Genomic DNA, 11,281 nt, shown 5'->3' with positions numbered 1-11,281 from the left:
GCCAGGTTTTTTTGGCATAGATGAGTGAGTATCCAGTTCCGCATCAGTTTGTTGAAAGATTTCAATTTGTATTCCATCAACTCTCAGAGCCTTGTTCTATGCCAATGCCTTCAGTGCACATTGAACTTCTTCCTTGTGTACCACTGTATCTTGATGATAAACTACCTCTTAAAATGTTTGAACAGCAACCATTTCTTTTTGGTACAGTGATTGTGTATTCCTTCCATCTTCTTGTGATGCATTCTGCATCATTCAGTATATATTTTTTCTTTTTTTGAGTTGCACATTAATTGATACCTGGTTAAAACGTAGACAACAACATTGTCAGTTTAAGAAGAAATTCACTGATCTTGCCATATAATTTCTAGGGCTTTTCTCTTTTTTTTTTCAGGGTTAGAAGTGGGAAGAGAAATATAGTTGGTAAAGTTTATTCAAGAAACAGAACAGATACACATATATTTTAAAAACATGAACAAACCATTAGAAAATAATATCTGAAATCAAGAGTGATTTCAGTTTTGGTGGCCCCTGCCTTTTTTTTTTTTTTTCCTTTTTAAAATGTAAGCCTTTTAAAGACTGCAGCAGGATAAAGGATCACTGGCTCTCATCTCAGAAATAACAAGTGATGAATAAAAAAGAAAATTTATCCTCCCTCAACAAGGCCTGGCATTCCTACTCTCCACACCCTCCCCAAGATAAAAATATAAATACTTTACATAACAACTCAGAATTATTCTTCATCTCCTACCTGCCTCTCATCGGTGAAAGTTTAAAATCATTATTTTAAAAAAGACATCGAAGTTCATGTATATAGCTCATGTATATAAAAGCTCATGTATGTAAAAGCTCTTGGTGGTGTTGTGATTTTGAGTCAGTTCTGACTCATAACAACCCTATACAGGGTTTCTGAGGCTGTAAATCTTTACAGGAGCAGAAAGCCTCATCTTTCTCCTACGGAACAACTGGTAGTTTCGAACTGCTGACCTTGAGGTTAGCAGCTCGATTCACAACCACTATGCTACCAGAGCTCCTATAAAAAGCTCTTATCAGAGGACAATTGAATTTTTTTTTAAGTGCAATCAGGGAAAGAAGCAATCATTTTTAATTGAAACTTTTCTGTACTTTTTGATTACTATTCAACTAATTATTTAGCAAAAAGCCAAATGTTTATAATGTTCATCTTAAATCTTACTGCTTTACCACTGTGGTGTGCCTTCCATTGAAATAAAGAGATGGAGCAGTTAATCAGTTACCCATTTATCCATATAGCATAGCTTTCATTGGAGACTGGAGGTGGGGTGGAGGAGTAGATGGCAAAGACAAGACAGACATCCAAAAAGTAACTTACACAAACAATGATTTTCTTTAAAATAAAAGAGAGAGAATGTTATCTTCAACAAGTGGAAAAAAGCATTAAAGCCCATCTTTCAAGCCATAGCCAAACCATGTTGCATCTTAAGGAGGTTCCCTTTCTTTGTTAATAAAATCTTTCCCCAAACCATCATCACTTTTAATCATCCCCAGACTGGGCTTCATCTTCAGATCCTTCATCCCTAGATTTTCTGGTGGAGGGCTGTCAGATGTGTTCTTTGCTGGAGAGCTCTCGGTTTCCTCATTTTCTTTTCTCCATTGGGAAGTCTTTTCCTTTGACCAACTTTCCTTTTGCCTTTCACTGGACTTGGTGTCACTGTTGCCTTTAGCCTAGGTTTGGGCATTTTCTTTTCTTTTCTTTTCTCTCAGGGTTGGATTTCTTAACCATTTTTTTGTTTTGTTTTTCTTTTTTGAACTTTCATCATCTTCTTCCATTAGGAAATCTTCATCACTTCCAGAATCTTTTTCGTGGAATGGTGCCTCATCCTCCTCTTCTTGTTCTTCCAAACTGAACACATCTTCCACGAGCATTTCTTTCTGCTTAGAAGCTGCTTTAGAAGCTGCCTGTGGTTTCTGATGTACATTTTTATGATGTTTTTCGTCTTCACTGTCATCTGCTGAGTGAGTCATCCTTCTTGGTCTTCACATCTTTTTCTTCCGAGTCCTCACTGTCTTCCTGTGAATTCTTTCCAGACCATTACTTATTTTTAGCTTCTCCAGGAGATGATTGCATTTTCTTAGCTGAAGGACCCGAATTTCTTCCATAATCTTCATCAGCATCATCAAAATCCTGAAACTGAATAATCAACCACCTTTCTATTTCTGACAGGCGGAGATATGTTTACTGTCGAAACAGGAGCAGTCGGGAAGCCAAAGACCAGGATCCCATCCTTCCCTGTGCGCTTGGCCTCCCCACCCCAAAAAATAGGTCGATGCGGCCGCTGCAATTGAACTTCAAGCTCCTTGTTCAGGGCCCCTTGATCATATGAGCTCCCCACCCCACTCTTACCCCGGCTCCCCTGTCTCTCCAAAATCTAATTCAATATTTTGCCATAGAATCCTTTAGTATACCATGTCAAGGTTTGAATGTTTCCCTCAGTTCTTTCAGCTTGACAAATGCTGAACAAGCTCTACCCTTTGGATTTTCTTATTCTAGGTCTTTGTACATTTCATTACAACATTTGACTTTTTCTTCATGAGCTACCCTTTGAAATTTTCTGTTTAGTTCTTTTACTCCCTCTATTTGCTTTAGTATCTCTACACTAGAAAGCAAGTTTCAGATTCTCTTCTGACATCGATTTTGGTCTTTTCTTTCTTCCTTGTCTTCTTAATGACCTTTTGCTTTCTTCCTCTATATTGTTCCTTGATGCCATCCCACAGCTCTTATGATTTTCAGACACTAATGTATAATGCATCAAATCTGTTCTTGAGATGTTCTCTAAATTCAGGTGGGATATGTTCATCATCATATTTTGGTTCCAGCCTGAACTTGTGTATGAGCAAGTTGATGATCTGTTCCACAGTCTGCCCCTAGCTTTGTTTAGGCTGATGATTATGAAGCATTTGCACCATCTGTTGCCACAGATGTAGTCAATTTGATTCCTGTGTATTTTTTCTGGTGAGGTCCATATGCATAGTCACTTTTTATGTTGTTTTAAAAAGTATTTGCAATGAAGAAGTCATTGTTCTTGCAAAATTTTAGCATATGATTTCCAGCATCATTGTTATCACCAAGGCCATATTTTCCATATACTGATCATTCTTCTTTTGTTTCCAACCCTATTGTCCAATCACCAGTAATTATCAATACCTCTTGATTGCATGTTTGATGGACAATCTTAGACTCTAAGAAATTTGCATTAGCAGTAAAACATAGGACTATTCTTGGCTCAAAGTTCTGATTTACCAAGAACAATCAAATGAACAGTAGCCCATGGTATAGAACCATCTTACCGAAGGCATGTAATCAGTGACAGGGTCCAGTCACCCTGAAGCTTCTCACTCCTTTTTCTGTTTCTGAATCTACAGGGAAAATAACTCAATTCTTGTTCACGTTACTGTGAATGAAGCTAAGAAAAGGCCTTCATCTCCTTCTTCTCCTTGGGAAGTTGGGCTTTTCTGCTCACCCAGAGAACATTTCCAGTGGAAGATGGAATGTGATAGGTACTCAAGAAGATTTGACAGCTGGAGTGTGACTTTATTTCTCTTTCTGTCCTTTGTCATGTTTTCCAACCCATAAGTAAAAGCATTTTATCTTCCACTAAGTTTAAAAACATATTTGTTAACACAGATATTATTTATTCTTTAAAGATTTGAAATAACTCACTAAGAATGGGATTGGCCCTTTTGTCCTTGAAGGAGAAAACACTTATATAAGTTTTTCAATATTTTCTGTGTTGGTTTCATGAGATTTTATACACATATGCAAATCAATGTCAACAAATAGCATTTTCCAGAAATTGTACATTTATGGAATATTTTAATTGAATAGATTTTAATTATATTCTAGAAAGGGTTGTTTATTTTCTGTTTTAAAAACTAATAAGAGATCTTGACTAAGTGATAAATTAGGTGACGATTCCAACTACAAAAACTACAGGATCCCATTAGTTCATAATTTTCTCTTGGATACACTGAGAAAGACAGTTTGGTGATTCAGTTGGTACTGTGTGGTTTATTGATGGAGGGCCTCTACACTCTCTACTAACCAAAGCAAGCCAAAACTACTGACATCTAGTCTATTCCAACTCATTGCAGCCCTGTAAAGTGTTTACAAGAATGTACATTTTTTTTAAGATTTTATTGTGAATTGAGTGATAGTTTATATGGCAGAAGATCAGTTTTATACTCAACCAATCATATTTTATTTCATTTCTATTATTACAATCCTCTCCATGCGTCATTGGTTAACAGTATTTGCCTCTATACCCTTTTTTGTTGTTGTTGCTGTACACAAAATCACACAGGAATATATCATTGTTTAAACAATCAAAAGGGCGCATTTTGCAAGCCAGCCTCCTGCTTGCCAGTGCACAGTCTTTCTTTTCCCATGAATCTAGAGCCCTCAGCAGCTCTATCTCTCCATGCCATCACCTCTGCCTCCATCTCTGGTGTTGCTGCTTATCTAGTTAAGCTTCCACATTTCACCCATACTCTTCTCTCATGATAGTTCTAGGGTAATCTATTCCTGGAATGTAAGATTAACCCAACCATTTTGTTACACACCTTCTAACTTTACAGTTGTGACAATTGCAGTTAGTCATGATAACAATTACTCACCATTGAATCAAAAGAATCTTATCTCCATCTTCTTTCACCAGACCCATTTAGATAAGATGAAAACTATTCACTGGGGAGTCTACCTTCCCCTGCACACTCTGAAACTAAACTCCCTCTTGAAAATTTATAATCCAGCCACCTTTGTGCCTTTATAGCCCCCCATTTTAGGTAAGCAAAGTCTCAAGGTCGACAGGAGTCCATGGAATGTGGTCGAACTCAGCCATCTCTTAATTGCTGCTCTTCTCCCACTTCCATTCACCAGTAGACCAACATGGTTACCAACAAGTTTAAAAGCCTGCTGTGTGTTCCCTTTGAGTTCAGTCTGGGAGGGGGCTTGTTCTGAAGGGCCTTGATGACTTGCCTTCATGGCTTCCAGGCAAACAGCTTGTTTGTTCTTGTAAATGTCAAACAGTCTGCTTTTCTTTTTTTCCCCTGCTGGTCTTTCTTTCAAGAAGTTATCTTCATTCCTCTAGCTTCTCCAGGTTGGTCTGCATATCCTTTCATGTGGAGATGTCCCACCTCAGAAGATTCTGACTGGGGCTCAGGGTTCCACCTAAGGCCCCATACTCTACAAAGGCTTGACAAGCTTATTTCACTGGGCAAATTCTAGAATACCTTTTAGGTATTCCAATCAGTTATAGGCTTAAGACAGGTTTACAAGGTTTCTGTAATCTTATTTCCCAATATTCCTTTCTATTCCATTTAAATATCTATTTTACAAAAGCAGGCAAGGGAAACCACAAGACAAGACTGTAAATATTAACAGTGACTACCTCATTTTTCTCTCACAGAGTGGCTAGTGGGTTTGAACAGCCAACCTTGTTTTTAGCAGCCTAGTGCCTAAATCACAGCACTACCAGGGTTTCCTCTGCTAAGAACTTAGAAATGAAAGACATGAGGTTATTTCCTTCTAGGGATTTGTTTGTTCATTCAATATATACCAACAAAGTCATTTTGTAGAGATTACAAGACAATACTTAATTTCAATTATAAACATGACTAAAGAAAGAATATGTCACTCAAAGAGGTAATTGATAAGGGTCAGATCATAAAAAAGGTGAGTGACAGAGACAAATGATGTACTGCCAGGCTAGTAGAAGAACTATGTGCCCCAGGCAGGTAAGTCCTATAATGGATATAGGGAGCTTAGTCTCTCTAAGACCAATTGAATCCACACCAGCAGTACCTTCCCACCTGTCCTGACTCCTGCTCACCAAATAGCTACTGATACTTTGAATTCCTATCTGGTCTATCTTTGGGAAGAGAACTGTTGGTCAGGCTAAAGGTCTACCAAGTCCAGTTGGCAAGTATACTTCTTATTGTAAATATAAAAATATGCATTCTTGCTTTGTCTTCCAGTATCTTATAAAATTTCTTGGCAAGATATTGAATCAAAAAGTCAACCTGTGGGTTCTGTCCTTCCTTAATGTCTGCACCTACCATTTGCAGGCTATGTGATAAGGGCATATTGAAGATTTTCTTGGAAGATGAAGTCCCTCGTTGCCATATACATTCCCATTTTAATTTTATAAAGATTACATATAGACCAAAAGCTTCAGTTCTCAACCATGATCATCCACGGGAGACATCCGTTAAGAAGTTTTTTTTTTAACACATAGATGATGCCCAGTTTGGGTTTTCATTGATCTGTGGTGAGAATGTCAAAACACTGATGAACAGTTATGATTATGAGCAGTTGCAAGGTTTATTAACTTGGATCAATTAGACCAATATTTTAATTTTCCCTGTACTATCTAGCTAGATGCAGCTATGTTTAGGGATGGTTTCAATAAAAATCCTGAAGGGGTAATTTGAATACAATAGAAAATACAAGTAGGAACACAAGTATAAATATTTCAACTGGTTTCCAAGATGATAAGCTTTCTGTTAGCATGTTGTTGTTGTGAAGTGCTGTTGAGTCAGTTCTGACCCATAGCAATCCTGTATAGTGTTTCCAAGGAGAAGCTGGTGAGATTGAACCTTCAGTTGACCTTGCAGTTCAAACAGCTTTGCAGTCTGGCGCATTAACCCACAGCACCACATCAGGACTCCATAGATATGGCTTAATACTTCAGAAGTATAATTCTGATTAAGTCGCTGCCTTGTTCAAAAGTTTTAATATATAATTTTAAATAAGTATTGTAGAAAATCCGATAATACAGAAAAGAGATAGTACCATGAAAAAAAGTGTTGTTAGCTGTTTGGTTTATCAACATTTGCTGTTGTTGTTAAGTGTTATCAAGTCATTTCAGATTCATAGTGACCCTGTAGGATTTCCAAGGAGTGATTGCTGGGTTTGCAACACCAACCTTATGGTTAGCAGTCCAATGCTTATCCTACAGCATCACATTGGGACTTTCTTAATGTTCACACAAACATATGTGTATGTTCTTTTCTAAAACCAGCATAATACTATACATATGATCAATAACTGATGGTATTGAAGAAAGAATCCCAAGATGCATGGAAGACATTGGTGAAACACAAGGCTCCAGGAATTGAAAGAATGCAAATTGAAATATTTCAACAAACTGATGAGGCAGTGAAGGCACTCATTTATTTCTGTCAAGAAATTTGGAAGATAACTAACTACCTGGCTAGCCTATTGGAAGAGATCCATATTTTTTGTCCATTCCAAAGAGAGGTAACACAATGGAATGTGAAAATCAACAAAATATAATTAAAACCAAATGAAGTAAAATTTTGCTGAAGATAATTCAAAAACAGTACATCGACAGGGAACTGACAGATATTCAAGCCAGATTCAAAAAAATTTTAGTGTGGAACTAAAAATATCATTCTGACATTAAATGGATCTTGGCAAAAAGCAGAATTTACAAAAAAGATGTTTAATTGTACTTTATTGACTATGCAAAGGTTTTTCACTGTGGGAATCGTGACAGGTGTGGATAATACTGTAAATAATGGGTATTCCAAAAAACTTAATTGTGTTCATGAGAAAACTGTACATAGACCAAGAGGAGATACTGAATGCTTTAAAATAAGGAAAAAATATGCAGCAGGGTTGTATTGTTTCACTACACTTAGTCAATCTTTATGCTGAGCAAATTATCCAAGAAGCTGGATTATATGAAGAAGAACATGGCATCGAGATTGGAGGACCATGAAATATGCAAATAATACAACCTTGCTTGCCAAAAGTAAAGAGGACTTAAAATATGCATAAAGATCAACATCATACATAAGCTTAAGTATGGATTGCACCTCAATGTCAACAAAACAAAAATCCTCAAAACTGGAAAAAAAATAACATCATGATAAATGAAGAAAAAAAATTGAAGTTGTCAAAGACTTAATTTTGCTTGGACTTATAGTCACTACTCATGGAAGTAACAGTCAATAAATCAAATGATGTATTGCATGAGGCATATCTGCTGCACAAGACCTCTTTAAAGTAATCAAGAGCAAAGATATAAGTTTGATGATTAAGGTGCATCTGATTCAAGTCATTGTGTTTTCAATAGCCTCATATGCATACATTGACAGAGAATTTCCAGAGGTTCAAGCCAGATTCAGAAAGGGACATGGAATGAGGGATATCACTGCTGATGTCAGATGGATCTTGGCTGAAATCAGAGAATACCACAAAGATGTTTACCTAAGCTTTATTGACTATACAAAAACTTTCTATTGTGTGGATCATGACAAGCTATGGACAACATTACAAAGTATGATTACTCCAGGGCACTTAATTGTGCTCATGAGGAACCTGTACATAGACCAAGAGGCAGTTGTTCGAGCAGAACAAGTTAACACTGAATGGCTTAAAATTAGGAAAGGTGTGCTCCAGGGTTGTATTCTTTCACCATATTTATTCAATCTGTACATTGAGCAAATAATACAAGAAGCTGGATTATATGAAGAAAAATGTGGCATCAGGATTAGAGGAAGACTCATTAACAGTGTGCAATATGCAGATGATGCAACCTAACTTGCTGAAAGCAAAGAGGATTTAAAATACTTACTGATGAAGATCAAAGTCCACAACCATCGGTAGGGGTTTTATGTCAATGTAAAGAAAACAAAAATCCTCCTCACTGGACCAATAAACAACATCCATATAAATGGAAAAAAAGATTGGAAGTTCTCAAAGACTTTACTCAGATCAACCATCAACACTCATGGAAGCAGCAGTCAAGAAATCAAAAGACATATTGCATTAGGCAAATGTGCTGCACAAGACCTTTTAAACTGTCCAAGAACTAAGATGTCAATTTGAGTATAAAGGTGTGCCTTACCCAAACCATGTTATTTTCAATAAGCTCATATGCATACGAAGTTGATTTGTGAATACATAAAATTGTAGAAGAATTGATGCATTTAAGTTATGGTGTTGGATGAAAATATTAAACGTACCATGGACTGCCAAAAGAACAAATAGATGTGAGTTGGAAGAAATACAGCCAAAGTGCTCCTTGGAAGCCAGGATGGCCAAAGTTCATCTCTCATACTTCAGACATATTGTCAGAAGGGACCAGTTACTGGACAAGGATATCATGTTTGGTAAGGTGGAGGGTCAGAGCAAAAAGAGGAAGACCCCCAGTGAAACGCTTAGCAAAATGGCAGCATCAATGGGCTCAGATGTAGCAACGATTGTGAGGTTGGCCCAGGACCAGTGTTTTGTTCTGTTGTGCAAAGGGTTGCTATGAGTATATGGTACCTAAGAACAGCAACATATGCATACCAAAGATGAACAATGAAGAATTGATACATTTGAGTTATGATGTTGGAGAAGAATATTGAAAGTACCATAGACTGCCAGAAGAACAACAACAACAAAACAAAAAACTGTTGGAAGAAGTACAGCTAGAATGCTCCTTGGCGTTCATGTCTCATACTTCAGACATGTTATCAGGAGGGACCAGTCCCTGAAGAAGGACATCACCCCTTGGTAAACTTGAGGATCAGAGAAAATGAGGAAGATCCCCAGTGATATGGATTGGCACAGTGGCAGCAACAATGGGTTCAAGAGTAACAATTGTGGGGATGGTATAAGACAAAGCAGTGTTTCATTCTTTTGAACAATGAGTCTCTATGAATCAGAAATGGCTCAATGGCATCTAACAACAATATTATACATACTGTTGTATAACACATTTTATATTCCATGAACTTGTTCCCTTTAAAATATATAAAGATGTACCTCATCCTATTTATTATCGAAATATTATTCCATTATGTGGATAAATCATAATATCTTTAACCTGTACAATGCAATGGTTAAGTATTCAACTCCAAGGTCTGAATCCCAGTTCAACCACTTATTAACTTTGTAACCTTAGGCAAGGTCATTAATATATCAACTTTGCCAGTTCCTAGGAATAATAGCCATATCTACATATTAGAATTTGCAGCTAACTCCAAGGTCTTATTTGCTCACAGTATTCAATAGCCCAGACTAAATGCACCTTAACAATCTTGTGATAAGTACTGGGCAGGTGGGAAATAGAGCTAAGAGGAGTAACGATGGTGTCAAGAGAAGCCAACAGCTTTAACTAAGGAGTTGGGGTAGCTCTCACTAAGAAGACAACATATTTGTAGAAGAAAGGGCAGGTTCGATTATGTATACTCAACGAGCTATGATCAGGAAGGTTAAGATGACACAAACCAGGGGCAGTTGGAGTTGGATGAGCAGGTATCTGCAGGTAGCAGACTCAGAGTAATGGTATCCCAGGAGTGACAGATTCTCTTGTTTCTTCCAATTAAATTATTTTCATTGCCTGGTCTGCATTACAGACCTCATTGTAGATAGTCTCCAGAGCCCTTTTTCTTTCAGATATTGCTCATGCGTGCCCTAAAAATGCAAAACAGAGGAAATGGCTAGGAATAGGGTATCATCAATTGACACACACAGAATCAATGATGATAACCACTGCTTATCAATTCCCCCAAAGCATAAAGTACTATGCGGCCTGAGTTGCAAATTCTCTTAGTAAATACTGTTGATAGAACTAGAATAGAAAAACAGGTAGTGAGGCCAAAAAGAACACATTGTGCAGTTTGGGAAACATTGGGCTTGACAGCAATGGTCGTGGGAATCCCCAGACTGGCCACCCCTCTCAACTCTACTTGCCCTTGCCCTTTAAAGTCACCTGCTGGCTCAGCTCCACATAATGGAGGTCAGATTCATCGTCTCTACAGTCCTCTTGCAAACCTGGACCTAAGCAACATACAGAGCACAGCTTGACTCTGTGCCTTAAAAGCCTGTATCTCTCTTCCACTGCCATGACCTCCACAGCCATGGCCAGCTCCCCCGTCCTCTTTACAGGGCCCACTCCCTATGCAGAAAGATTCAGAGGGGTCCAGATGCGAAAGGGGTGTCTGAACCTAGAAGGAGAAGTACAACTTGCCTCTTCTGGTCTCCATCTTCTTCTTCCCACATATCATCCAAAGGAATGGTCCAGCTCCCAGAATCACCAGCAAAGCCACAAAGATAGTAAGTCTCAGGTGGATATTCCTGGTCTGTTCTGTTTCTTTCATACAATGAAAGTAAAGAAAAATAAGGTAAAGGAGAATTTGAAATGTCTATTATCAAGGGAACTAAACTGCAAACCACAAGGCTGGCTATTTGAACCCACCAGCTATTCTGCAAGAGAAAAAAAAAAAAAAA

General features: G+C 37.7%; 1 pseudogene; it reads right to left on the bottom strand.

The window, feature by feature from the left end:
• Positions 1–1,510: 1,510 nt before the first annotated feature.
• LOC102820882 overlaps positions 1,511–11,281 on the bottom strand; it is a 16,354-nt pseudogene continuing 6,583 nt past the window's right edge.

The sequence above is a fragment of the Chrysochloris asiatica genome, unplaced genomic scaffold, assembly GCF_000296735.1.
Source record: "Chrysochloris asiatica unplaced genomic scaffold, ChrAsi1.0 scaffold00042, whole genome shotgun sequence".
Classification (NCBI taxonomy): Eukaryota; Metazoa; Chordata; class Mammalia; order Afrosoricida; family Chrysochloridae; genus Chrysochloris; species Chrysochloris asiatica.
Note: the sequence above shows the minus strand (reverse complement) of the source record. Positions and strands in the feature narration are given on the sequence as shown.